This window comes from Ictidomys tridecemlineatus, unplaced genomic scaffold, assembly GCF_052094955.1.
Source record: "Ictidomys tridecemlineatus isolate mIctTri1 unplaced genomic scaffold, mIctTri1.hap1 Scaffold_157, whole genome shotgun sequence".
NCBI lineage: Eukaryota > Metazoa > Chordata > Mammalia > Rodentia > Sciuridae > Ictidomys > Ictidomys tridecemlineatus.
In genome coordinates, this window is record NW_027521377.1 from 260,985 (window position 1) to 287,224 (window position 26,240).

Sequence of the window (26,240 nt, forward strand, 5' to 3'; positions counted from 1 at the left end):
GGCAGCATGGAGGTCATGTGTGACCTTGTCTAAGGGATTTTCTCGCAATTGGGGGAAGCCACAGGGGAGCTGACTGAAAACCAGGTTGACTGCTGGTAAGAAGGTGCCAGGTGCCTGACCACTTTGAACACTTCTGTCATCACAGACAAACATACAGCCAAGAGAGGTGATGGTGTTTCCTTCCAACGTCTTGGGCATGTCTGATTGCTAATCCAGCCACGGACATGGCGGGCCTGGAGTCCCTGGAGCTGCAGGGCGCTGGGGAGACCCGCGAGGCTGCGCAGCAGGGAGACCAAGGCTCCAAGGCCGCACCCACCCAGCCGCTTGGGAACTAGCCTTTTCAGGCGCTGCCTTTCTCTCCTGGGGAGCAGGCTCATCCTTTGCGTCGTCTCTTAACAAAATCCGACCCCCGGTCCCATGAGGGGTCTAGCTGAGGACTTCAGGACGAGAGAGATCTCAGCTCCCCACTGCGTGGCGGTCCACATGGGGACACTGGCGGCCGGAGCGGTTTCGTGGAGGAGGGAGTGTTCTCAAGCTGGGCCCTTTTTAGTCACCAGCTACTCTCCAGGTCCTCAGCCAGCCAAGACCCCTATTTCCCCTAAAACCTAACGCCACGCCCTCCTTCCCGTTCGCTTCTCCCCACTATCCCCAACGTGGCATGGGCATGGCCCGCTGCGCATGCTCTGTAAGCCCGCGCAAGAGGCCGGCGGGGCAGGGCGTCCGCAGTGACGTCGGCGCGCCCGGTGCAGGAGGGCGGAGCGTGCCACATTGACGCTCATCGGCCACGCCCCCGCCGTGTGGGAGGGAGGCGTGCCCTGTGGGCTGGCTCGCCCCCTGCGCATACTCTCGCTCTCACACACGCGCTCCCTTCAGTTCCTCCAGCCGCGCCTCCGCGGCCGACCAGCCCCAGGGAACTCTGGTGGCACCATGTCTTCTCCTCCCGAAGGGAAACTACAGACTAAAGCTGGACACACGCCTGCAGGTACTGACTGGTTTCCGCTTACTCTCGGGGCGCCCGGCGCAGGAGGCCCCGGAGGAACTGCGAGCCCTGATGCCCAAACGCGGAGCGCAGGGGAGTGCGGGCGCCCGGGCACGGTCCGCAGGCCTGTGCGGGATTCCACCGCTGCACCACCCGCTGTGGTTGGCGCCCGCCAAGACCCGCTGTCGTGACGAGTGCGACACGTAGTCTACCTGTGACCGTTGCTTGCTAATGACAACGGCCTAAGCCTAGTTGCACAACTTTACAAAAGACAAAGTTTGAGCTGTTATGGTTTACTAAGAATGTACAGGGTTTCTTTCTTTCTTTTTTCTTTTTTAAAGAGTAACAGGAGTCTGTGTTTTTAATATCGGGATGATTAATTGTAGCCCGACAGCATTGGGTACTGATAAAAGAACCAAAGGGGTGGAAATCATTTTCATCCTTATTCACTCAGTATGACTTCTCTTACCCTACTTTCTTTCAAGTTCAGCTTTTTTTTTTCAAATGTGCTTTTAAAAAAAGAAAGAAAACGCTAATCTTCTGAGCCAAACAAGCTAAACCCAGGAAAGAGCCATCTTTCTTAGAATATAGGAATTTAAGCAGCCTTTGGGTTCACTGGGGCCTTCTCTCTCTCTGCTCACAGTTCTGTTTGCTGTGATGTTTTCCAGACTGGTCGATTTCCATTTCTGCTGCCCTTTCAAGGGACAGTGGATCCATATGGAAAGACACCTGGTGAGCAGATCAAAGTATTTAGGTGACAGAAGACAGGTCACATTGAGGTTTGGGGTTCTTTTAGGGTCTTAATTGCAAATGTCAGTACTAGAACTCAATCTTATGCTGACAAATCCTCAGAGGACTGAAGCTTTTTTTTGTGACACATCTATGCCATCTATAGTGAAGAATTCGTAATCTGTCTCCCACTGTAGGACACAAATTCTCTGCCTCATTACAGGGAATAGGGACAATTCTTTAAATATGTTACACTGCAGAGGAGGAATATACTTCACTAGTGACAGCCTCTCAACAGCAACAACTTGCGCTAGAGTGAAAAAAAATGGCTGACTGTTCCAAGAGGACTTATCAGGACCTGTTAGAAAAGTGTCCCACTGTAATGGAAATGGCTTTGGGAGCTTTTGCTCATAACAACGAAAACAAAGAGCTAAGGTGTTGCTAAGAGACAGAGTACCTGGTGCCCTGAGTGCTAGCAGTAGCACAGAGAAACAAAATACAAAACACAAGCAAAACCACCTTCGAAGGGATTTCCTTTAAGGATAGCTCTGATCTTTAATTCCTACAGCAAGGTGTCCCTGCCCAGCTGCCTGTAGCTCTGTGCTTTTGTGTTGGGAGGAACACCTTTATTTACCCTCATGGTAGGGTTGACACCCCAGAACCTTGCAGCAGCAGTCTTCCTGAGACTGCCCACTCTCCCAGGGTAGTGAATTCATTCAAATATATTTGCTGGAATGATACCAAATCAAAGTATCAGTAATTAAATTGCATATATAGACATATCCATATGGAGATTTTTAAGATCATAATTATCAAGTGTACATGTTAAATCTGGGAGAAATTTTCATGCAGAATTCTAATTTTGCTTGAATTGTAAACTACAAGGCTTTTGAATTAAAAAATTAATGATTTATTTATGCCTAACAAGAGAAGAGGCAATTTATTTGCACCTGTATATCAGTGAACTTGGGTTCCAAATTTGGAGACAGGCCACTCCATTTCTCTGGGACTCAGATTTCCTCATCTGTGAAATCCCAGGATGGCATGAAGATCTTTCTCTGGGTAAGTCCCAGCACATAGCCTTTGCTGCTGTGACTCTTCCAAGCTCTCAGCTGCCCTCCTCAGGATCAAAGCCCCCAGGTCAGTTAACCACAGTAAACTCCAGGGATTTCAGGGCACACCTCTGAACTGTGGCACCCAAGTCTAGCAGGAGTGCTTTGGGTAGCTGTCACTGTCACACAAATTTTCAAGGCCAATAAGACTTGGCCAGAGTTGAAGGAAAGGCCCTGGGCTCTGAGCCCAGAGGCCTAGGTAGACTTGGAATGTACAGTAGTTGGAAATTGCAATATTGGCTCTGCAGTGCTCTTGGGAGGCATGCTTTCCCCAATTTACAGAGGACCTGTGTGCAAGCCTCTTTTCCCAGGAAGCTCTCAATGTTCTTCAGTCTGGTGTTGCCAAAGAGTAAGCTATTCTGCCAGCCACTATAATAATCATCAAAGATAGCCAAGAGCATAATTCATAATTAAAATAATTGCCTTGAAAACTTTGGGAACACTTTTATTAAGTGCTTAAATTGGATAACAAACTTGTGCTTAAATCCTTAATCAGAAATAATAAAATTTTCTTACAGTGACTGTCTTGCTGTTCTTTTTGTGTTTTCTCTTTATTGCTCTCTGGATCAGGTCCCCTCTTCCCTCTCCCCACAGTAGTCCTATTTTCTTTATTGCACTTACCTCCCCCTGTCTGCCTCTCTTCTCCTGGCTTCCAGGGCTGGGTCTTATTGATATCTTTAAATCCCAGGGATCTCAATGTGCCTGGCATGAGATACTCCACAAACAGCTTTTTCCTGGGAGTTACTTTAGGCCCTTTTTCACCTTCTATTCCCCAAAGCATGGTAAGCCTCCAACTTCCCTGTGTGAGACCTCTCCATTGTGTGCTAATGGTGCATGTGGTCCCCTTCCCTCATTTAGGTTGCGGAATGCAGGAAATGGTGACTGTAATTTCCTGGGTGTAATACTGTGCCAGCATAGTTCTAAGCACTTGGCACTGTCATTAAATTAGTAGTCACCTTATCATTGGGACTCTGAGGACAGTGCCATTTAAAAAACTGTCTAAACTGTTTGGAGTATGTGACTAGGGGACCAGGCTGAAGGGCCTTTGCTGCTTACGGCCAGACAGGGGACCCTGTCACTTGCCAGTTGCTGCCTCTGAAGGTGTGATCTTATTGGGGCAGTTTGTAAAGGCTTCTGGTTAGTGTGAAAGGAAGGTTCTGTTCAGATACAAAGTATCGTCACTTGAGAGTGATGGATGACCTACACTACATTCTGCCAACTCTTTGCAGAAGAAATCCATTTAGTGACTGGAGACCCCACCACTGTTCTCCACTACAAAATATTTGCAGAGAAATGGGGTGAAGAATGCTTATTTTATGAGAAGTTTTGCAAAACTGGATTAGCAAAGTTAAAAGTTGTGAGATTCCTTGCTATTTCTCCCAACAGCAGCAATAGCCTTCCACAGCAATAGCTTCCATGATTACAAGCCATACTGTTACTCATCTCTGCCAGTCTCTGTGGGTTTTGGCAGTGATGTGAATACATACATATTGCTGGCCAAATTCTCCTGCCCCAATTTTTCAGAGGAGCCAAAACCATGTGTCAGTGAGGTCTCATAAGTCTGATATGATAGCATTGAATGTTACTAATGTTATATAGTTTTCTTCAAAAAGTAGGAGGCACCCCCCGCTGCATAGAACTAAGTCAAGTGAATATATGAATATGAACCAGTTGGTAAGTCATGAGTTAAGGGAGAATTTATAATGTTGTAGGTAACATTTCTCCCTGAATTATCTTCCTGTAGGAGGGTTTTCAAGTTATCCAGGCCATTCTACTGAGACAAATGTGAAGCTACATTGTTTTTTATTGTATTAAGCATATAGTCACAGACTGCCCAACAGCATCCTCATGTTCTCAGCTAGATGCAGGTCAGAGGTGTGCTTTTGGTTCCAGCATGCCAAGGGGAAAATATCCTTCAGTTAAGCTTCTGGTCAGGCTGGACCATAGCCTTTCTAGATTTTGCTGTTGTTCCCTAGCCACCTTTGGTTATTTTCCCCTTCTAACATCTTCTATGTGTGTGCTTTTCATTTCAGCCAGTGCTCTGTGTGTTCTGACTTGGTTTTATGTATAGTTTCCCCTTCTTAACCTCAGAAGTCTTTGTATTTATATAAAGGATATTCACTTTTGTAAAAAGTACAGTAAGTGAGCTGAACAAATTAAGGTTTATTTGTTTCCTGGGCGACCCTCTACAAGAAACAGTACAGAGGCCCAGACCACTCCTGCTGCAGGACACTGCTGTTTCAAGGCAAAGCCACTACAGAGGGGGATAAGTGTGGGTCAGCATGCTTGGGGCCCACAAGCAGCATGCTTCACTGGGTTAGTTTTTATGACTACTATAGCAAAACACAATAACCTTGTTATTGTTTAAAACCACTGTAAACTTAAAATCATTACACATGAGTGTATTTATTTAAAGTCAAGTGGGAAACAGGCCACTGTGTTTGTTTTAGTAACTGCAAAATAATTCACTTCTTTATTAACTTATGATTCTGGAGGTGAGAAGTCCAATACGAGTCAAGGTGTCAGCTGGGCTGGTCCTTCTGGAGGCTTCGGGGGAGAACGGTTCTCCTGCCATTCGCAGAGTCCAGAGGCAGCCACTCACCTTGTGGCCTCTTCTCCATCTGCAGAGGCCACATTGGCTGCTTACATCCTTCTTCCTTCACATCCAACAACCCTGACTCTTTCTCTACCTCTTACATGTTTGAATACCCTTGTGATCACATGGGCCATGTGGATAATGCAGGCAATCTTCTCATGATCAGATCAGCTAATCAGCCTCTTACTCCCAGCCTTGATCCCTCTTTGCCACATAGCACATCTAAGGTCCTGAGATGAACAGCACTATGCTGCCCACCAGTCACTTTTCCCATTCCTTTGTCTAGGACCCAGTTAAATGGCCCCAAACCAATTGCAAGGGACACTGGGAGTTGGATAGGAAAACATCTGACAGTCCCTGCCTCAGCCAACAATCCTCATTGCTGGGCTTCTCCAGTACCTCCAGGCAATGGATCCTACATTCCCCTGGCAGTTTTAGAACTAATTTCTTTTCCTAAATTCTAGATTCCCTACACTGCTGACCCTCACACTTCTCAGCTTGAAGGGGACATGGTTATCTGCCCACCAGCGACCCCTTCTAGTTCCCCACCCAGTTCGTCATTGAGGTCAAAGCTGTGTCCTGAATGGAGTATAAAGCTATGGAAGATACACCCAGCCCTTCTAGCTGAGACAAAGCCCTCAGGGCCTGTGGGCCACAACAGTCTCTGGAAAGTGAAAGGAGTGGCCCTCTGTGGCCTGAATGCCTTAGCACCTTCACAGTGGATTCTCCTTGCTCAGAAGCACTTTCCCTTTCTTCCATCTGGGGTGCAAGTTCAGCAGCATATTGGGGGCTCAAGTTTTAACACTTACACCTGTGTGTATGTACGTACTAGAAAGCCCCTGTCCATTTCTACAGTCTGGGGTACCCCACAGCTGGTGTGCTCTCAGTCCAGATGTCAGAACCCAGTGCCCCACAGCTTCTTTCTGCCTCTGGCCTCTTATCCTTTCCACTTTGTCTTTATAGGGTTCCCGCCCTGGGGGTGATGAGCTTCCATTAAAGGGGGTTCTTTTTCTTGCCAAGTGGTTCTCTCCTAGTAGAGCCATTTCTCTTGACTAAAATAGATGGCATCCCTTGCCCCGTGCCTCTCAGGAGGCTCACCCTCCAATCTCACATACCAGAGGAGAGGTCCGATTCCATGTACTTATCTGCCACCACAATGCCCTAGCCATCAAGTTTAATCCTAACCTACACACTCTGCTTGTTTCTATTTTGTTTTCTTTTGTTCTTCCTACCAGAATGATCCTCAGAATCTTCATTTCTTGTAGTGGATTAGCGTCCCTTTGAATAATGTTTCAATAGCCCTTCTCAGGCAAGAACAAAGGCAGCAACACTTCTAAGTCATGCTCCAGTCTCTACAGTCAGTGCTTTGGAGACATTTGTGTGCATCCACAGCCCTTCCTCTTCCATGCTGGGCACCACACTGGGGCTCACAGGTCTCCTCAGGTACTGAGTGACCCTGGAAACACCCTTCTCTTTCCCTGCTCCATTTTCCTGCTATAGATTTTTCTAGCTAGCTATTGAGCATTGCCAATAGCTAACTGCCAGTGACTTCCTCACACAGTTTCCTCCTGGAGGGGATAGAGTACTCTGGACCTACCTGTAGGCCCCAGCCTACATCACTGAAGAGCCTCCATGCTCTGCATCTTGGAAGGATCCCCAGCATTGGAAGATCTGATTGGGGAGCAGATCCTGGGTCTCATCCTTCTTTGCTGCTGGCTGCCTATGCATGGTGGCTGCTGCTTCAGGCCCTGCCCCATAGGGAACTGATGAAGTGGGACCATGCACATGAGGGCCCAGGGCAGTGCCCGAACATTGACAGCAAAGAAAGCAGAAAGTGGGAGGATTGTCCAGGATTGTCTGGAAGCTTCACTGCTTAGGTGGTGAGGTAGTGGTAACTACCTGGTGATGGTCAGCTGACTACATGATCAGCAGCAGCACAGTGACCAAGCATTTTGCAGGCCTCTCCTTCATTCCTCAATGACCCGGAGGTCATAGGTTGATGCTGTCACCACAGGGAGGAGACATTCAAGCACCAAGGATTTGAGTACTGTAGAGGTCTCTAAGCATGCAATTCTAATTTTTAAAACCTGCCTGTCATGGTTTAGTTGGGAGTTTTCCCACAAAAGCTCTTGTGAGGTAATGCAAGAAAGTTTAGAGGTGAAATGACAAGGGATCAACCTCCTAATAGAGATTAACTAGGTGTTGACTGCAGGCAGGTAGGGTATGGCTGGAGGAGGTGAGTGGCTGGAGGTTGTGCCTTTGGGGGCTATATTTTGTCCATGAGGAGTGAGTGCACGTGTTCATTCTCTCTCTCTCTCCACCCCACGGCCCCCGTCCTCTCCTTGCTGGTCATGTCCTGACCTGCTCTCTTCCATAACACCCATCTGCCATAGTGTGCTGCCTTACCCTGGGCCCTAGGGACTGAGATCTCTAAAACTGTGAGCCTCAAATAAACTTTTCCTCCTCTAAACTTGTTCTTGTCAGGTGCTTTGGTCACAGGAGTGAAAAGCTGACTGAGACCCCGCGTGGTGAGACTAGCTAACAGCTACACACCTCTGTGTTCCAGGCCTACTGGAGGTATTTCTAGGGTGCCAGTTCACATAGTCCTCAGCTGTCTGTGGGAGGAGGAATACTGACACTCTCTTCAGAGGGGGATCTTGAGGCAAAGAGAGCTTTGACAGCTTGCTAGGAAAATTCACACACATGCAGATGCCTGTGCACACATGTGCACATACATGCACACAAACACGCAGGCAGGGGTGGAAGTGAGCCCGAGGGTCTGGCCCCAGGATCACGCGCTTCTCCTCTGCATAGCACTTATGCTGAGAGGTATGTAGTTCTTCCTTAAATTAGAAGCTCTTGTTTAAATAAAAACCACCACTACAAAAATTCAAGTTTTTTTCCTAATGTCTCACAAAAATATCTAGATTGACAAATAATTCTACAAAGATTTCTGAGAAAATAATTCTGCCATTATAGTTTTACCAATGGAAAGTTCTTGAGACATGGATACAACAATCACAATAAATCTGTGTTGTCATATCTTGGGGCAGTATTGCACCGTAAAATTAGTCTGTCTCAGTTTTGGATTATTATTATTGTCACTTCTTATTGCTGCATTAATCACCAAACATACTGAGAGAGATTAATGAAGTTAATTGGTTTTAGAAACAGAATTAAATTCAAGTGCTAATGCTGGGTGACTGGCCCTGACACTGTGCCCTTATTTCAATGGAAGAATGGACAGGCCTTTCCACAGTGCTTCCAGAGACTTGATTGTTTCAAATGTCACCTTGGTGCTCAGTATCAATTTTCTTTGTAGTTGGTTTCACAGCCTTTTTTACTTTTAGTTTGTTTATGGAATACATCTTTGAGTTACAGTTCAAAGGTTTTATGTCTGCCAAGTAGAAATGATTCAGAGATTATTTTTAAATGGGCACCTGAATGAGTTTGCTAGGGATGCCATAACAGAATACCAAGACCTTTTTTCTCACAGTTCTGGAGGTTGCAAGTCTAGGATCAAGGTGTGGGTAGGTGTTTTTTCTCCTGAGGCCTCTCTTTGGCTGGCAGTTGGCTCTTCTCTCTGCCTTTTTTTCTGTGCAGATGCATTCCCTGCATCTCTTCCTTTTTGGGAGAGGGGTATTGGGGATTAGGAGTGCTTAATCACTGAGCCACATCCCCAGCCCTTTTTATGTTTTTATTTAGAGACAAAGTCTTGCTGAGTTGCTTATGGCCTCATTAAGTTGCTGAGGCTGGCTCTGAACTCAAAATCCTCCTGCCTCAGCCTCCTAAGTCACTGGGATTATAGGCTTGCACCATTGTACCCGCTTCTTATAAGGACATCAGTGTTATTGGTTCAGGAACTGACCTAGTTTTAACTTAATTATCTCTTTAAAGACACTCTATTTAAGGTGTTAAGACTTCAACATATTCATTTTGGTGGAATAAAAAAAAATCTCTAATCAATTTCTGAAGGGCATGGGATCAAGGGGTGAGAAAAGAAAAATGTATTGTGAAAAACATTTCATGGGGGCTGGGGCTATAGCTCAGTGGAAAAGCACTTGCCTACCTTGTGTGAGGCACTGAGTTTAATCCTCAGCACCACATAAAAATAAGTAAATAAAATAAAAGGCTTGCTGTCTGTGTACAACTATGAAAACAATTTTAAAAAGAAAGAAAATTCATGGGATGGTTCTAGGCTCTTCTTTTGGTCAAAAACATAATTCTCAAATTCCACATTTCAAGAGAGTGGAAAGACATTTACTGTACTGCAGAATTTTATTTTCAAACTCCATTTCTAATAGAGTACTATACAGGCTGGGAAATCTTAAATTTAAAAGCTGTCCACTAATAGTAGATTTCTCTCTCTCTCTCTCTCTCTCTCTCTCTCTCTCTCTCTCTCTCTCTCTCAGATATTGAACTCAGGGGAACTTAACCCCTGAGCCACATTCCCATCCCTTTTATTGTATTTTATTTTGAGATAGGGTCTCACTGAGTTGCTTAGCATCTCACTAAGTTGCTGAGGCTGGCTTTGAACTTGTGATCCTCTTTCCTCAGCTTCCTGTACTCAACTATATTTTTTTTAAATATGAATTTAAAGTGAGGAAAATCCTTAGAAACCAAAAACAAGGAACTGAAATTCAGACGCCAGGATAGTTGGCTCACAGACCCCAGACTCCAGCATAATGCTTCATGCTCAGAAGCCAATCCCTGGGGGAGACATGGCAGAGGGGACCCTCCCCAGCAACACAGTGGAATGGCAAGGAAGGGTCCTTGTAGCCTTGGATGTCAGCATGGGCTCTGAATGGAGGCACAAATCTCCTTGAGAATTGGTAAATGAGGCCGGCTTCTATGAGTGGGGTTCAGATTACACTGTCTGGTCTGGCTGTTCCAGTCTAAGAAATCCTTGGTAATGACTTTCAGGCACCTTCCTCTTGATCTAGTAGAAACAAAGCAGCATTTCTTGAAAGAATTGCTGTCTACACCACGGGCCCCATAAGATCTTCCTGACAGATCTTCACTTCCTGGTGAAGTCAAGTATGTGATCCATAGTCGCCTGCACGAGAGAAAGAAGGAGCAGACAAAAAACCAACAGGAGGAGTAACTCCTAGGGCCCCAGGCTGCATATACAACTCTAAGTGCACACACAAGTGTGCCCAAATGGTTAAGTTTATTATAATGGGAAACATGAGAAAAGAAGCAGAGCCTATCAAGTAAAGACTTGATGAGTTGGAGACCACAAGGCATAAGCTCTCACAGTCAGATACAAAATGATTAGAAATGAATTCCTAGAATAAAAAGCGGATCACTAAACAGGATCCTATTTCTTTCTTTCCAAAGTAGAATGCCCCCACTCCATGAAAGAAGTGGTGGGGCACAGGGAGATTGTGGTTCCAATCCCAGACCAGCATGGGCACTGTTTAAACTGTTTAAACACAACCCTTTATTTTACTTGATGCCTGTTTTGCCTTCATCTGAGGGACAGCAGCTAGGGTGCCATTGTCCCTGAGAAGCAAGCGTCATCGTCTTCCTGAAGTCTGAGAAATTTAAGACTAATCAACTTGGAGCATGTGAGCCTGAGGTGACTTCAAAGTCTCTTCCTGTTCATCAGCATCATCAACTTGCCCTGGACTTTTGTGAACCAGCAAGGTCCACCCAGATTTGGGACTCCGGAGGAGCTGGAGTGACAAATGGATGGTACTGTGGGATGTGGCTGCTTCGTGGCCGAAGACCCAGTAGCTGCCCTGAGTAGGGCAAGGGTGGGACTCCCTAAGGCCTGCATCAAGAACCTGGGGTAAATGCAAAAAACAACCACAACAACAACAAAAAAACAGCCCTTCTTTCCATCAAGCACTCCCCTCCTTGAGAGTTGGTAAATGAGGCCCGTGGTGTAAACTGCTGTTCCCTCCTTTGAATGTCTTCATCTTAGAGTTTTCTCCCCTTTATGCAGATGAAGCAACTACTGTCCATGTAAAATAACAACTGTGCTTCAAAGGAAACAAGAAAATAGTTTATTCTAAGCCAAAGAGGAGTGACTGTGGTCTGGGAAGTGGCATTGCATGACATACTCCACCATGCAACTTTTTACAGCCACAAAACAAAGGAAGTCCTAATCAATACATTTAGCAAACATTTGGTAGATCATCAGGTAGGCTGGCTATAAGCAGAGGGAGAAAATATTTCCTGTAGTTTTAGCCATTACCTTAAACATGCTTAGCTTGGTGGATTCTTATAGGTCTGCAAAGCATAGTGGTTTATTCTGAGAGTTTTATCTGAAGTTATAATGGCAGATACAGGAGTTGAAATTAAGTGGCTACTAAAGAGCCTAAGAAATACCAAGATGCTTGGGATCCCGATCTGAAATCTTCCATCTCTCCTCAATCACAGTCCTCTTGCTCACCCAGTCATCAGTCTGCAAGATCTTCTATATGGATGCAGCTTCTTCAGAGACCCTCAGCTCCATATAACCCTGTGAGGTCAGTTTTTTGGATATATGGATAGTATTTCCAAATTCTATTCCATGGGACACTATGGTGCTAAAAGATGATAACAGCATTACTGCAAAACCAAAAATAGATCAAAACAAAAACTGAGTCAAATGCATCTGGGGCCAGGCATACCAGTAATCCTAGCAACCTGGTAGGCTGAAGCAGAGGGATCACAAGTTTGAGGCCAGCCTGGACAATTTAGTGAGATCCTGTCTCAAAATTTGAAAAAGGGATGGGGATGTTGCTTAATGGTAAAGCTCCCCTGGGTTCAATCCCCAGTGTGTCTATACGCACACACACACACACACACACACACACACACACACACACACAAAGAAAAACATCTGGGGGAGACTGCATGCTCTATGCCCCTCATAAAGCTTCATGTTGCACATTAGTATGCTAAAGGGCCCCAAAATCTCTCTAAAAGAAGCCCATTTGCTTTTGTTCAGCCTAGTATTTCCTATACCCATTAGATCCTAGGTCCCATGTCCCACTCTCTTCTCCTTGTAATATAGTATTAACATGTTAGTGTTTGGCAAATGTGAATCAAATTACTATGAAATAGCACATCACACCCACTAGGATAGCTATAATTAAATAGACAATAACAAGTGTGGACATATGTGCAGAAATCCTCACACCGGTGAGAATGGAAAATGGCGCACAATTGAAAAGCAATCCTGGTTTCTCACAAGTGTAATGCAGAGTCAATATGTGACCCAGCCATTTATTCCTAGATGCAAACCTAAGAAAATGAAAATATGTACACAGAAAAAGTCACAAAATGTGTTCAAAGCTTATTATCCATAACAGCTGAAAAGTGGAAACAACCCATATATCCACCATGTGATGAATAGAGGAATGGAAAGAGGTGAGTCTGTGCCATGAAGTGTTTTGTCCTAGAGAAGGATGGAGCCCTCACACTGCAGCACAGGAAAACCTGAACACGTGCTCTCTGAAAGGAGCCAGCCACCCAAGCCCATGTGTTTTATGATTCCATTTCTATTCCAGGTGTCCAGAAGAGACCAGCCCAAGTAACTGTTGTAACTGGTTGCTGGGAGCTAGGGGACAAGTGAAAAGGGAACAACTGTTCATGGGTGTGGGATTTTCTGCTTGAGTGACAGAAACTTATTGTAGTGATGATTGCATAACTTTCAATTCACTCAAACCACTGTATTATATAATTTACATGAATGAATTGTACATAAATTAGATCTTGATGAAGCTTTTGGTGGGGGAGATTGAACCCAATGTGAAGAATGTGAACCCAAGGGCACTTAAACCACAGAGCCACATCTCCATCCATTTTTTATGTTTTATTTAGAGACAGGGTCTCACTAAGTTGCTTAGGGCCTTTCCAAGTTCCTGAGGCTAGCTTGAACTCACAATCCTCCTGCCTCAGCTTCCTGAGCCGCTGGATTACATGTGTGTGCCACCATACCCAACTGCAATGAGGCTGTTTTCCTAAAAACAGAATGATCATCTACCAATAGGAGGGTTTCACAGCACAGCCTGGGAAGGGCTGCTCTGGAAATCTTTGCCACTCCTGACTAGGCTCTGTGACTAACATAGTAGCTGTTCTGTGTCACCTGTAGCTATGTCACCTATAAAAAGCATCACTGGTATTTGAGAAAATAATGCTTACAGGGAAGGGCAGGGTTTAGGGAGTCCCTGTATCAATAAGATGTGCAGAACTAAGCAGCCACTGCTCCGCATGCTTCACACTTTGGTTATGTGACTCTTCTTACAAAATATGTGAGAGGTGACCAAAAATGGACCCCAGAGTCTTGGAAAGTTTCTAACATCTGGAGTAAGAGATAGCATTGCACAGGTAACACATTGAATCTCCTCCAAACCACACTGCTCCCTACCCCCAGTTAATGATTATCACTGCCAGGGTCTCCAAACTGACTTGTGGCCACTGGGCAAACCTCCAAGCCAGTTCCCCATCTGGACTAATCATACTTGCCTTTTGTTTTCATTTCAGTGAAAGCTGGTGGAATGCTGATGGTGCAGAAACACCCACATGCTGGAGACACCAAGGAAGAAAGAGACAAGGATGACCAGGAATGGGAAAGCCCCAGGTGGGAGACGTCTGATGACTTTTAACAAACTTTGCAAATAATGATTGTTCTGTTAAACATTAATGTTTGTCCCTCCTCTGTTCTGATAAGTCCTGGACAGCTGGACCTGTGCTGTGTATTCTTGCCTTTCCTGTCAATGAGGTAGAATTCTGTGCCACTTGGGCAGGAGACAGGGCATGTAAAGTGCACCATTTTCTCTGTCGGCAACTCATGAGCCCAGGCAGGTGCAGGGATTGCACTGATGTTGGCAGGCACAGGCAGCCTCTCTGTGCCCTGGGTAAGTCAGACCCCCTCCCTTCCTGCAAGCCTAGGGGCTGTGCCAGCAGGAGCAGGAGACCCTGGAGAAGCTTACTGTGGCTTCTGGGTCTCCAGTGGGGCACAAAGCCATCATCATTTCCCTCCTGGCCCAAGTGGAGGAAATAGGTTAATTCTTGGGACTGCGGGTCCTTTACACTCTAGCTTTCTATTTACTATTCCATAGAAGTGTGCACTAACAATCTGTGGACTGCGGTTCTCCACTGGAACTACAGTTCTGAAACCCCTGGGAACCCTGAGATACTACATTAGTTGAATCTTGGCCATCTGTGCAGCTGGGATGGAGAATTTCTGGTTATAGAAATGTTTATGGGAAAACCTTATGTGACATCTCTGCTCCCTTTGGGTCTTGGAACCTCTCTGCATACCTTTCTGTTGGGCACCTCTTTTCCTTGGAGGTTCTGAATTCAAGCTTGGCTCAAGGGCCTTGTCCTTTGCTGTGCTTGACCTTGCTGTGTACAAGCAGGCACCACAGACATATGCACCTCTCTAAGTGTCCATGAGGAAGAATGTGAACATTCAGTTTTCTGCTTATAACTTGTCTCCAGACAGCAGAGGAGGAAACAAAGGGTGGGGGGGAAGGAGGGCGTGGACAGCAGTGAGCTCTTGCTCCTGTGGTCGGGCACACGATCTGACTTCATTTCACTCCTGTAGTGCTGAGAGGCAGGAAGTATTCTCCCCGATTTACACACAAGGAAATGGGATCCACATCACGCTCCTTCCCAGTTAATAGAGCAGTCATTTAAATGCAGTCTAGTGGGGTTCAGAGAAGGCCAGGTTTCCAAAAGGGGACTCCTGGGAGTATACACCAACAGGAAGGCAGGTATACTTGGTACTATGTGTCTGGTGGCAGGTATCCCCCGCTGGGCATTTTCCATAAGCCTTGTATGGGTGCTTCAGATTCTAGCCTCTCGTTCACACAAAAGATTGCTCTCTCTCTGTGTAGACCTAAGGTTTTGAAACAAGCTGACCACAGAGTACAGACCCAGTCAAGTGCTACTTGAGGGGAAGACATCTGCATGAAGTTTCTGTGTAATCATTTCCCATTTTGAATTGAGTGAGCAACGTCAAAGAAAGTTCAGCCTAAGTCCTTGTTTTATTTTTTTAACTCGTTTTGTCCATTTGTTTGATGCTGGGGTTGAACTCTGAGCCCTGCACATGCTAAGCATATACCCGAATTCTGGTTTTAAAAGAAGAAAGTAGTTTAAAGAAAATTCCACAATTATTTTTCACTGACTGTTTTCCAGAGCTGCATATGGGTTGCAACAACAGCAGTAACTCCTCCAGGTCCACACTCTGGGGCCCAGGATGTCTCAGGCTCCATAAAGGTTAGGGTTTTAGAGAGTGATGCAGTATTGCACACACCATCAAGCTACCAGGGCACAGGCACCTGTCACAAGCTGCTCACTGCCCTCCAGCCAGGTGGGCTGAATGCTCACCTGTAGGGACCTGTAAATAGTGCAGGTGAAGTTTTGCCTCCATAGGGGACATAGGGAAACTCACAATTTCAGAACTTTCCAGAATAGAGGGCAAGAGGATCTGGCCTGCAGTGGTGTCCTCCTCCGGGACACCTGCTGCTGCCGTCCTTCCTCAAGATGCAGGAAGAGGTTAAGAGAGAGAAGGTGCCATTGGAGTGAGGTCCTGCATGAGTAGGGAAGGTGCCTTTCTTAGTGTCCCTGGGGCAAGGACACATGGCTCGTGCCCTGCCCAGTCAAGTGCCAAGAAGCCAGAGATGCATGCTTAGAAAAAAGGGCAGAATGGTTTGTCAGTTTTTTTTCTACTGATATTTCCCTGAAATCAAATACAGCATACATGGAAGATGAGCAGTTCAAATAACCATACCAGAGGATGAACAGTGGAAACGGAAAAGGTGGCTCTTCCCAGCACTTCAGATCTATCTTCTTCACCAGAAAGATCACTCCCTCTCTCTCTCTGTGTAGACCTGAGGTTTTAAAGCAAGCTGACTACAGAGTACAGGCCACAGCTGACTGCTGGTTATCCAACCCAGTGACAGGTGGCCCATCAGTGTCCTGGCCAGGACCGCCTCCTGGGTCTGTCTTGACTTAGCTGCTGTGTGGTGTCTGCAGACACAGTCGGGGGCTTTGCTTGTCAGTCTCTGCAGCTGAGCTGCAGTGTGTCACTCTTGTCCTCTTCACCCTGGCTGACTCCTGTCCAGCATGGGTTAAACCACGTGACACAGAACACAGGGAGTGCAGGGAGCTGTGCTCTTCAGCTTCTGACCTGTGTAGTCAACATAGCTCCTAAAACCCTGCATCAGGCTGTGGACCCTGCATAACTATTTACTTCTACCACCAGGCCCACCCCATTTTCCAGTTGGTAGTTGAATAATTGGTAATCATTGCTAGCTCTTATGGAGAGGAGGGAATCTGCCAGTTCTAAGGGCTCTGTCTCCCTTACTTCATTGAATTCTCATAACTGCTCTGTTATTTTCACTATTTAAAAGATGATTTGTGATTATTATCTTTATTTCAGATTCTAATCTCTTTTTGGTGGCTCAGAGAGTTAAATGAGTTTTCTAAGGTCACACAGCAAGTAAGTGGCAGAGTGCTGGCAGCTGGGTCCAGATTCTTCACTCTTAGCCATGAAGCTGTGCCTGCTGATTCCCATTTCACATCAGCTTTAATTCCACTTTCACCTTGGTGTTAATATGTCCCTCACAGAGATGAAGTAGGAAGGATTAGGGTAGTTATCCAACCCCATGATAGGTAGCCAGTCAGTGGCCTGGCCAGGATTGATCCCTGAGTCAGTCTTGACTTAGAAGCTTTGTTAGTCAACTTTCCACTGTGAAAAAATACCTGAGAGAAACAACTCAAAAGAGGAAAGACTTATTTGGCTCATAGTTTCTGAGTTTTCAATATATGGGCAGCTGGTTCTGTTGCTCTGGGCCTAAGGTGAGGCAGAACACCATGGCAAAAGAGCACTGCAGAAGGATGATGCTCATCTCATGACAGCCAGGAAGCAGGTGGGGGTGGTGGGCATTGTGAGGAAGGGGCCAGGACAAGAGGGCCCCATCCCATCAACCACCCCCCCCCAAAATGCCATTAAATTACGAACACATAGGTGATTATTCACTTCCCAAAGGCCCTGCTCTGAACACTGCTGCACTGGGGACCCAACTTTCAACACATGAGCCTTTGGGCTCCAGAACTAAACTATAACAGAAGCCCAAATCTCAAGTTGTTACAGAAGCCCCTGATCAACATAGCCTGCAGTCTGGATCCTTTCTCAACGTCATCATTCTGAGGTTGCCTATGATATTGTCTGTGCTTCTCAAACCCATAATCCTACCCATCTTTAGCCTCCCATTCCAGAGATGGCCTAATTGTCAGTTTACAACAAGGTTTCAGGGGGTTGGTTTTATTTTACATATGGGAAGATCTTTTTATTTGCAGAATTTGTAAAACATGAAATGATCCTTTTGGAAATGTCATATGGCCTATGACTCAGTCATATCCCAATTCTAAAGTTTTGTGTTTTGATGCAAAGTTCTTCAGATATGATGATAAGTGCATTGTGTTGGGTGCCAATTTCCTCTTTCAACATAGATCTACATTCAGCTGCCAGCACTCTGCCACTTACTTGCTGTGTGACCTTAGAAAACTCTTTGTTTTCTTTCCCAAATATTTACAACTGTTCTTAATTTACCAACTGATTTCTGGTGGTTTTCTTCCCCACTCATTGAGAAATCATACAATGATTATAGAGAAAATGAAAACTTGGAGCATTAAAAAGGTTATTTTGTGACAAATAGAAATCCCAAGACCTTTACTAGTAATTACTTTTGTTTTGCAAATATTTGTACAATTCTTGCTCCCTTTAATCTTGTAATTTTCCAGAAATTTAAAAATAATTTCATGTGGCTAAGTTGTTTTGAGATAGTATTTAAAAAAAAAAAAGAAAAGAAAATGGCTGGAATGTGAAAATGTTGCCTAAGAATTCCCATCAGGCTGTGTTCTAGCCATCTATGAATCTTCACATCCAAGGAGAGTACAAGGTTATTTGTGCTCTCCTGAGTGGCTCCTAGTTTCCATCTAATAAGTGACCCAATTGAGAAAAGCAGAGGTTGTCCTCAGATCCATTTTTGGGGAATAATAAAATGATGCGCCCAGCTTCACTGTGAACAGGAGCCCATCTTGGGATGGGCTCCAAGAGTCAGGATTCATTGAAGGAAATGATTAATGTTGAGTATCATGGAGGACCTACCATGAACCAGGCTTAATACAAGACATTAAGAAGCAATGATTGTCAGAAAGAGTGAACCAAAAATGAATGCGCTGTTTACTTTGTTGTTGTTTTGGGTTTGGGGTCAGAGACTGAATCCAGGGCCACTTTACCACTGAGCCACATCCCCAGCCCTTTTTTATTTTTTTCTCACTAAGTTGCTTAGGGCCTCTCTAAGTTGCTTGGGTTGTCTTTAAACTCGTGATCCTCCTGCTTTAGCCTCCCCAGTCGCTGGGATTACAGGTGTGGGCCACCATGTGCAGCAAATGAATGCATTTTTTTTGCCACCAGGATTGGGAGGATAAAGAGTAATAAGAATGACTGGATGGAATGAGCAGTCAGGATCGGGAGGGAGCAAGCGGCTCCTCACTGATCTTGGATTTTTGTGTTCCTCTGAGCTAGAACCATGGTATTGTTCCACACATCCAAGAAATAAGCAAACCATTGACATCAACCAAATGCAGGAGTCGGGGATCCAACCTGCATACAAACAGTAACATATGAGACTGACTGTACTTCAATATTAATATGACAATATGGAAGGGAGTAGGAGGTAACCTAAGTAACTTTGTAAAACAACAGTTTGGTTGGATACTGTAAGGCTGAAGATAAAAAGCATCACACCCCAATGTTGTACTACAGTTAGTAAACAGTTTTCCCACAGGGGGTTGGAGTAGCTCTAAGTATATATTAGAATTGAACAAGTTGGTAAAAATGTTGTAGATAAAGTTTCTCACTTCCAGAACAAGGGATCACAAATAGAGGGAGGACTGAAATGGACTTTGTGCTGATTGATGGAGGGTGGAGGTAACTGTCAGAACTGATGGTTTTAGATGGGTGGGTGGATGGAAGATGCATTTATATACATACATAGGCACCAAAATAAATGAAGATGAGGGGTTAGTATACATATGATTATTTCCTGCTTCTATGCCCTGCCTCTATTCACTGAGGGGACATAAAAACCAACACCCATGCAGCCATAAACACCTAGGGCTGACATCTTGGTTTCTACACAGTATTCCCAGTCATGGGAACAGGTCCCTTAGAGAAGTTGTGGATTCCAGGACCACAGAAAGGAAAGGACTAGATTAGCCCAGAGCATTTGTAATGCCAGAACATAAGGAAGTGCTTCAGAAAGGCCTAGGCATGGCAGAACACACAGAGGCCCATTCACAGGGTCTCTTAATGCCAAAGTTGAAACAGTCTGCCACAAAATATACAGGCGCCACAGCAAAATTAATATCCACAAGTCCATGCTGACATGAACAAAAAAGGAAGGGATAATACATCTCTTCTTTACTGAATAATTCCAATTAATAAAAAAGGAGGGAAGTAGAATATCACTAGTAGGCAAATATTACAGTAATTTTTAAAAATATTTTTGTAGTTGTTGATGGACACAGTATTTTTATTTATTTATTTATTTTTATATGGTGCCAAGGATCGAACCCAGTGCCTCACACATGCTAAGCAAGTGCTCTACCACTGACCCACAACTCCAGCCCAGTATAGTTATTTTATAAGCAAAATTCACCAGTGGAAATTAGGATTTGTGGGTGTAAATTTGGGAATGACAAGAATATTTGCATAGTCTCAAAGTATTTTCCTCAATATATTTATTAGTTACAAGACAACACAGAGAGAGTGACTTTATAGTAGAAACCATGAAGAGGACATGTGTTTACAGGATGAAGAAGGCAAGGGTTACCTGCACGACCCCAGCTGGGGAATGCATATTGAGACTGAGTTCTGCTGCTTGTGTGAACATCTGTGAGTGACCCTGTCAGCACTTCCAGGGTTTGCAAGTAGGCAAGTGCATAGCAACAGGGATCTGTGAGCAGAGAAGATGGACCACTCACTTACTATGTGGCCCTTTTAGAAAAGTTTGCCAGCCCCTATTTTAATTTATTTTATCTCCAAAAAATATTGTACTTCATAAACAATTAAGAACCTTACAACAGTATACTTTTAATTTCCTCTTCCCCACTTTGTGCTGTTGTCAGATTCTTTACTTCTACCTATACTCCAAGGAATAATGTGCAGATAACTACTTCACTACTCACTCTACAGCAGCACAAAATCCCTGATCTGTGGCAGTTACTATCTTTATGGTGTAAAACCTCCCACCATGGCCAGTTCTAAGTGAGCAACATGACGTTACTAAACATGAACTTCTGAAGAGATGCTTCCAGTCAGCTCTGTCACACTAGTGGCTACAACCAGTTATTATTTTTTTTGTTTTAAAGATCAATTGTCTTTTAAAGAGATTTAAAGAAAGTTGTGAAGTATTTGTAAAGGTCCGCTATATATTTCCACAAAAACATCTCATAGTGTAGGCACTCTGATTTTGCTGTGACTGGAGTGTGTCTCCCAAGGGTTCACATGTTGAGATATAATTTCCAGTTTGAGGTCTTAGGAGGGTGAAAAGTTCATATGACTATGGTGTTTAGAGGTGAGGCTTCTAGGAGGCAATTAGGGGTAGATAAGATCATGAGGGTGGATCCTCCATGATTGATTCTAGTGGGTTTTTAAGAAGGGGGAGGGAAACCAGAAGACACCCCCATACATCTACATTCTGTTCTTGCCATTTGATGCCCTGCACCACCTTGGAACTCTACCAGCAGGAACGTCTTTATTGGATGCAGACGCAGGACCTTGGATAGAACAATGAGCCAAAATGAAACCTCTTTCCGTTAAAGTTATTCTGCCTTAGATTGCATTATAGTAACAGAAAATGTACCAATACAGTGTAAGAAGGTACTTATCTACTAGGGATGAATTCTTTCTGCTTGTCTCTCTCTGAAAATAAATTTATTTTGCTTTAACTTTGAAAAGATAGTTTCACTGTTGAATTCCTAATTATGTTTTTTCTTCTAATACTTTAAATGTGACTTTCCATTGTCTTCTGGCCCCCATTGTATACAAGGAGAAATCAGTGGTTTTTCTTATCATTGTTCCTATGTGTAATAATTCTGTTTACCTTTGGTACCTTTCAATATTTTCTCTTTGTTTTTGTTTTTCAATAGTTTGTGATACAAGAATCATGATTTTCTTTGTATTTGTCTTATTTAAAGTTCTTTGAGCTTCTTGGGTTTATGATTTAATATTATCCATTTAGAAAAATTGTTAGCCATTAACTTTTTAAAAATTGCTTCTGCTTACTTCTCCTTTTCTAAGACTCCAGTTGCTTCATTAAACCAATGGTGTGCTCTCAGGTCTCAGATGCTGTGTCCTTTTCCTGTGCCCCAACTCTATTTCATCTTTGTATTTCTGATTAATTTCCATTAGCCTGTATTCATGACTACCAATTCCCTCCGCTGTTGTACCCAGTCTCATTCTAAGTCCCTCAAGAAGATTCTTCATTTCTCATATCCTGTTTTTCATTTCTAACATTTAAATTTTTAAAAAAATTCTTTAAAAAAATTCAGAGTTAAAAATTCAGAGTTAACTTATTTTTTTCTTTTCCATTATTCTTTTTTTATTTATACATGACATCAGAATGCATTACAATTCTTATTACACATATAGAACACAATTTTTCATATCTCTGGTTGTATACTAAATTTTTAAAAAATTCTTAAAATTAAAATTTAAAAATTTAATTTTAAAAATTATATCATTTCCATTTCTCTGCTGAAATTTTCTACCTTTTCAAACTTATCATAGTTATTTTTAGATTTATACCTGATAAATCCAACATCTGGGTCATGTTTTCTGGATCTGTTTTCAGGTCTGTTTTCTACAGAAATAATCTTACTGTTTATTTATTTACAGTGGATCACATCATCTTTTCATGTGTCCAATAACTTTTAGTTGAAGTAATAACTCGTATGTGAAAGAATGGCAGTGGCAGAAGTAAGAACACTGGAGACTGATATAAATGATTTTTTACTCTAGTCCAGAAAATAGTATGCCTTTTGGATTAAGCTCATTCATGTGTCTGTGTGTGTGTGTGTGTGTGTGTGTGTGTGTGTGTGTGCACGCGCTCGCGCCAGGGCTGTGTCATTTCTGTGTCATTCCTCTAGTTGGATTCAAGTTGCCACAAATTTCAAGTTAAGATTTGAAGGTGGGATCATAAACTTCTCACTACTTATGGTCTAGATTTTCAGTGCTGAGATTTGTCTCTATTTTCCTGTCCTGGTCTCAGACATCAGCAGGCCCCTTGTGTGATGCTGACATGCAGTGGAAGGTTCTCTGCTCCCCTGCCTCTCCTACCTTGCCAGGCCTCTCCATGGTACTCTGGGTGAGGTTTGGAGTGCTGGCAGGAATTATATTTGAAATATATATTAATGCTTCAAACCATTTCAGGTATTCAACAAAGAATAATAATTATTATGATTATGATGATGATGATGATGATGATTATTATTTTAGAGAGAGGGGGAATTTTAAAATATTTATTTATTTATTTTTTATTCTCGGCAGACACAACATCTTTGTTTGTATGTGGTGCTGAGGATCAAACCTGGACCGCATGCATGCCAGGCGAGCGTGCTGCCACTTGAGCCACATCCCCAGCCCAGATAATCATTATTTTTTTAAACTGTATTTTGAAATAATTTTAGACCTACAGAAAAGTTGCAAAAAAAAGTACCAAAAAAACCCTCATATACTCCTCACCACACTTTCTGCATGATAAGATTTTTACCTTGTTTGCTTCTGTTTCTTACTATTGTATACATCCAAATCTTTATCTGTCTACATGAACTCTCTCCTGAATCATTTCAAAGTGAATTCCAGATATAAAGTCTTTTACTTTTGAATGCTTCAACTGCCTTACTTAAAACTTAAGTATCCCATGAGCATTAAAATCAGGAAATTAGCATGAAAACATAATTATCTAATCTGCAGACTTTTTAAGATTTGATTAATATCTCCAGGTCAGATTTCTATCCAGGATAAAAACTTCATGTAGTTATATCTTTTAAGTCTTTTCCAATCTAGAGTGGTCCTCCAGCCTTTTTTTAACCTTCCATTACCTCAGTGTGTTTGAAGAGTGTAAGTCATTTATTTTGTAGAATGTCCCTCAACTTAACTTCTCTGATGTTTCTCCATGATGGCGTCCAGGTCGTGATGGGCAGGGATACCACACCTATAGGATGAATCAAATCAGAAGGCACATGATATCTTCATGTCCCTCTCCTGGCAGTGTCCACTTCATCATCCTGAGTAAGGTGGTCTCTGCCAAAATTCTCCTCTGTACACTTTCTGTTTTTCCCTTGGTTATCAGTAACTGTCTTGTGGGGAAATAACTCTGAGGCTATCTAAATATTCTAATTCTCATCAAACTTTGACCTGCTACATTAGCATTTACTGATGATTTTGCCTGAAACAATTATTACCGTCAGGGTATGCTTTTTAGATTTCTGGGGCTGCCTTAACAAAGTACCTTAAACTGGATAGTATTTCAATATTCTTGGGTCTGGAAGTCTGAAATGGAGGTATCAACAGGGTGAGTTCATCTGAAGGCTTGGGGGGACCCATTCCCGGCCTCTCCCTGGTGCTGTAGTCGGGCTAGGCTGCCCAAGTACGGCTAGGCAAAATAACCAAGAGGTGACAAGCAACTTGAATGTTGAAGCAGGAACTACTTTATTGCCAGTGAACTCAGCAGGAACTGAGAACTCAAAGTAACGCGCACCCAGGGTAGGAAGAGCCGCCTCTCTGCCAGACTGCAGAGGTACATATACCTAACTAATTACACACAGCTTAACTTAATTGACATCATCTTGACACAGCAGTCAGTCATTAAGGAATCCTAATCATCTTAATGGCTTGCTGGCATTACTTCACAAACCACTCCTTTTGGCATACTGCCAGGCGCCATCTTAACTTGGTTGTGGCCCTCATCACCCTGTTTCTGGGGACTTACTGGCTGTCCAGCATTGCTTGGCCTGCAGATGCATCCCTAGGATCCTCTGCCTGTACCCGGTGCTCTTCCTCTGTCTTTCTCAACATTTTCCCTCTGTGTGTCTGTCTCTGTGTCCAAATTTCCCCTTCTTATTGGATCAGGGCCCACTCTGATGACTTCACTTTAACTGATTATATCTGAGAAGTCCCTATTTCCAAGTAAGGTCATATTTTGATGGCCTGGAGGTTTAGGACTTCAACACATTTTTTTTTGAAAGATACAAGTGAACCCAAAACCTATGCCATGTTGTGATCCATGGCAGTTTTTAAAGGTTCTCTCGAGAAAAATTAATAGTTAAGAAATAAAATATTAAGATCTCTGAAGCTTAAAAGTGGCACAGCTATAAGCCAGCTGGGATCTCATGGCCTACCTGCCTGGGAATGCTGTGGTCTACAGGTGTAACTTTAATGGCTCCTTGTGGAGAACCAATGTCCATAACCCCCACAAGTCCCAATGTCATATTTTGTATACAGGCTGGTTGTCGGCTGCCTGTTTAAAGAGTACATCCTTCTCCTGTGGTATCTGCAGATATGCCAGTTGAGCAAGGATACTGAGAGCCAGCCAGCACCAAGTCCAGGGTTGCTTTGGATCCCCTACAACAAGACAGCAACAGCCAGCCCAGGTGTGGTATATAGGTGCCACAGAGCCCTATTCTGCCAAAGGCAGCCTTTCCATGTATTCAGTGTTTTGTGTGACATACCATGTCCTTATGAGGTAGCTAATTGGCTGTCCCCTGCTTGTGGACTTACATGCCTCAGTAATGAAGGTCTCAGAAGGCACAGTGAGATGCTCAGATCCAAAGCACTTGAAAAGTAAATTTTATGGCAGCACAAAATGGTAATAAATATCCGGTCTGCCCTGTTAAAAAAAAATGGGAAGAGTAGTGGCTATTTGGTGGCTCTTCCATTGGGACTGTCCACATGAGCCTCAGAATTAATGCTCTAACTCTGTAGGCAAAGGGGGCATTGCTGAAGTGAGCAGTTTTCATACCAGCCAGGGAGAAGTGCAGGTCATCTTTGCCTATGGTAACCTGGGCAGTGAAAGGTGGGCAGAGCCAGCTCAGGCCCTGCATCCCTCACCAGAGCCCAGGTCTGCTTGGAGCATCAACTGCACACTACGTACCTCTGAGGTGGCATCACCAGCGGCCATGGAGGGAGGTTTGGTGACGTCTGCCTTATCCCCACAGTCTGCCCTAGGAGCCACATCTCTCCATTGCCCTGCAGAGGCTCAGGCTGACTCCCTCTCATTGCCAGCAGGCTGCAGTGGGCTTCCTGGGGCTACCCTAGTAACATGCCACAAACTGGGTGGTTTAACTGAAATTTGTTGATTCACAGTTCTGGAGGCCTGATGTTTAAAGGTAGCAGCAGGATTGTGCTCCTCCTGGAGGTGCTGGGGAGGGTCTGCTCCAGGGCCCTCTCTTAGCCACCTGAGTTCCTTGAATGTGGCCACAGAACTCTAATCTTCCATTTCTCTCTGTGTACATGTCTGTTTCAAATGCCCCTTTTCAGAAGGAGAGCTGGCCTATTGCATATACCCTACTTCAGAATCCTCTCCTCTTAATTACATCTGCAACAACCTTATTTCCATATACGGTCACATTTTGAGGTTCTAGGGCTTAGGACTTCTGACATACTTTTTTTTTCCTTTAGGGCACAATCCTGCTGTAGGCATTGGTTGGCAGTGCCCCACTACCCCAGTCCTTTGACATCCCAAGGGTAATTAATGGCTGCACAATAATTTATTAACTGAGGTATACTTGACTTTTTCCTCCTGGGCCAGCA

General features: G+C 44.0%; 1 long non-coding RNA gene across 6 annotated transcripts in view; it reads left to right on the plus strand.

Annotated features, from left to right (window-relative positions):
• Positions 1-826: 826 nt before the first annotated feature.
• LOC144372752 (uncharacterized) overlaps positions 827-26,240 on the plus strand; it is a 64,350-nt gene continuing 38,936 nt past the window's right edge. For all 6 annotated transcript variants that reach the window (XR_013432650.1, XR_013432649.1, XR_013432648.1 and 3 more), the window contains exons 1-2: positions 827-982; positions 13,895-13,991. This is a non-coding gene — a long non-coding RNA (uncharacterized LOC144372752). The remainder of the gene's footprint in view (positions 983-13,894; positions 13,992-26,240) is intronic.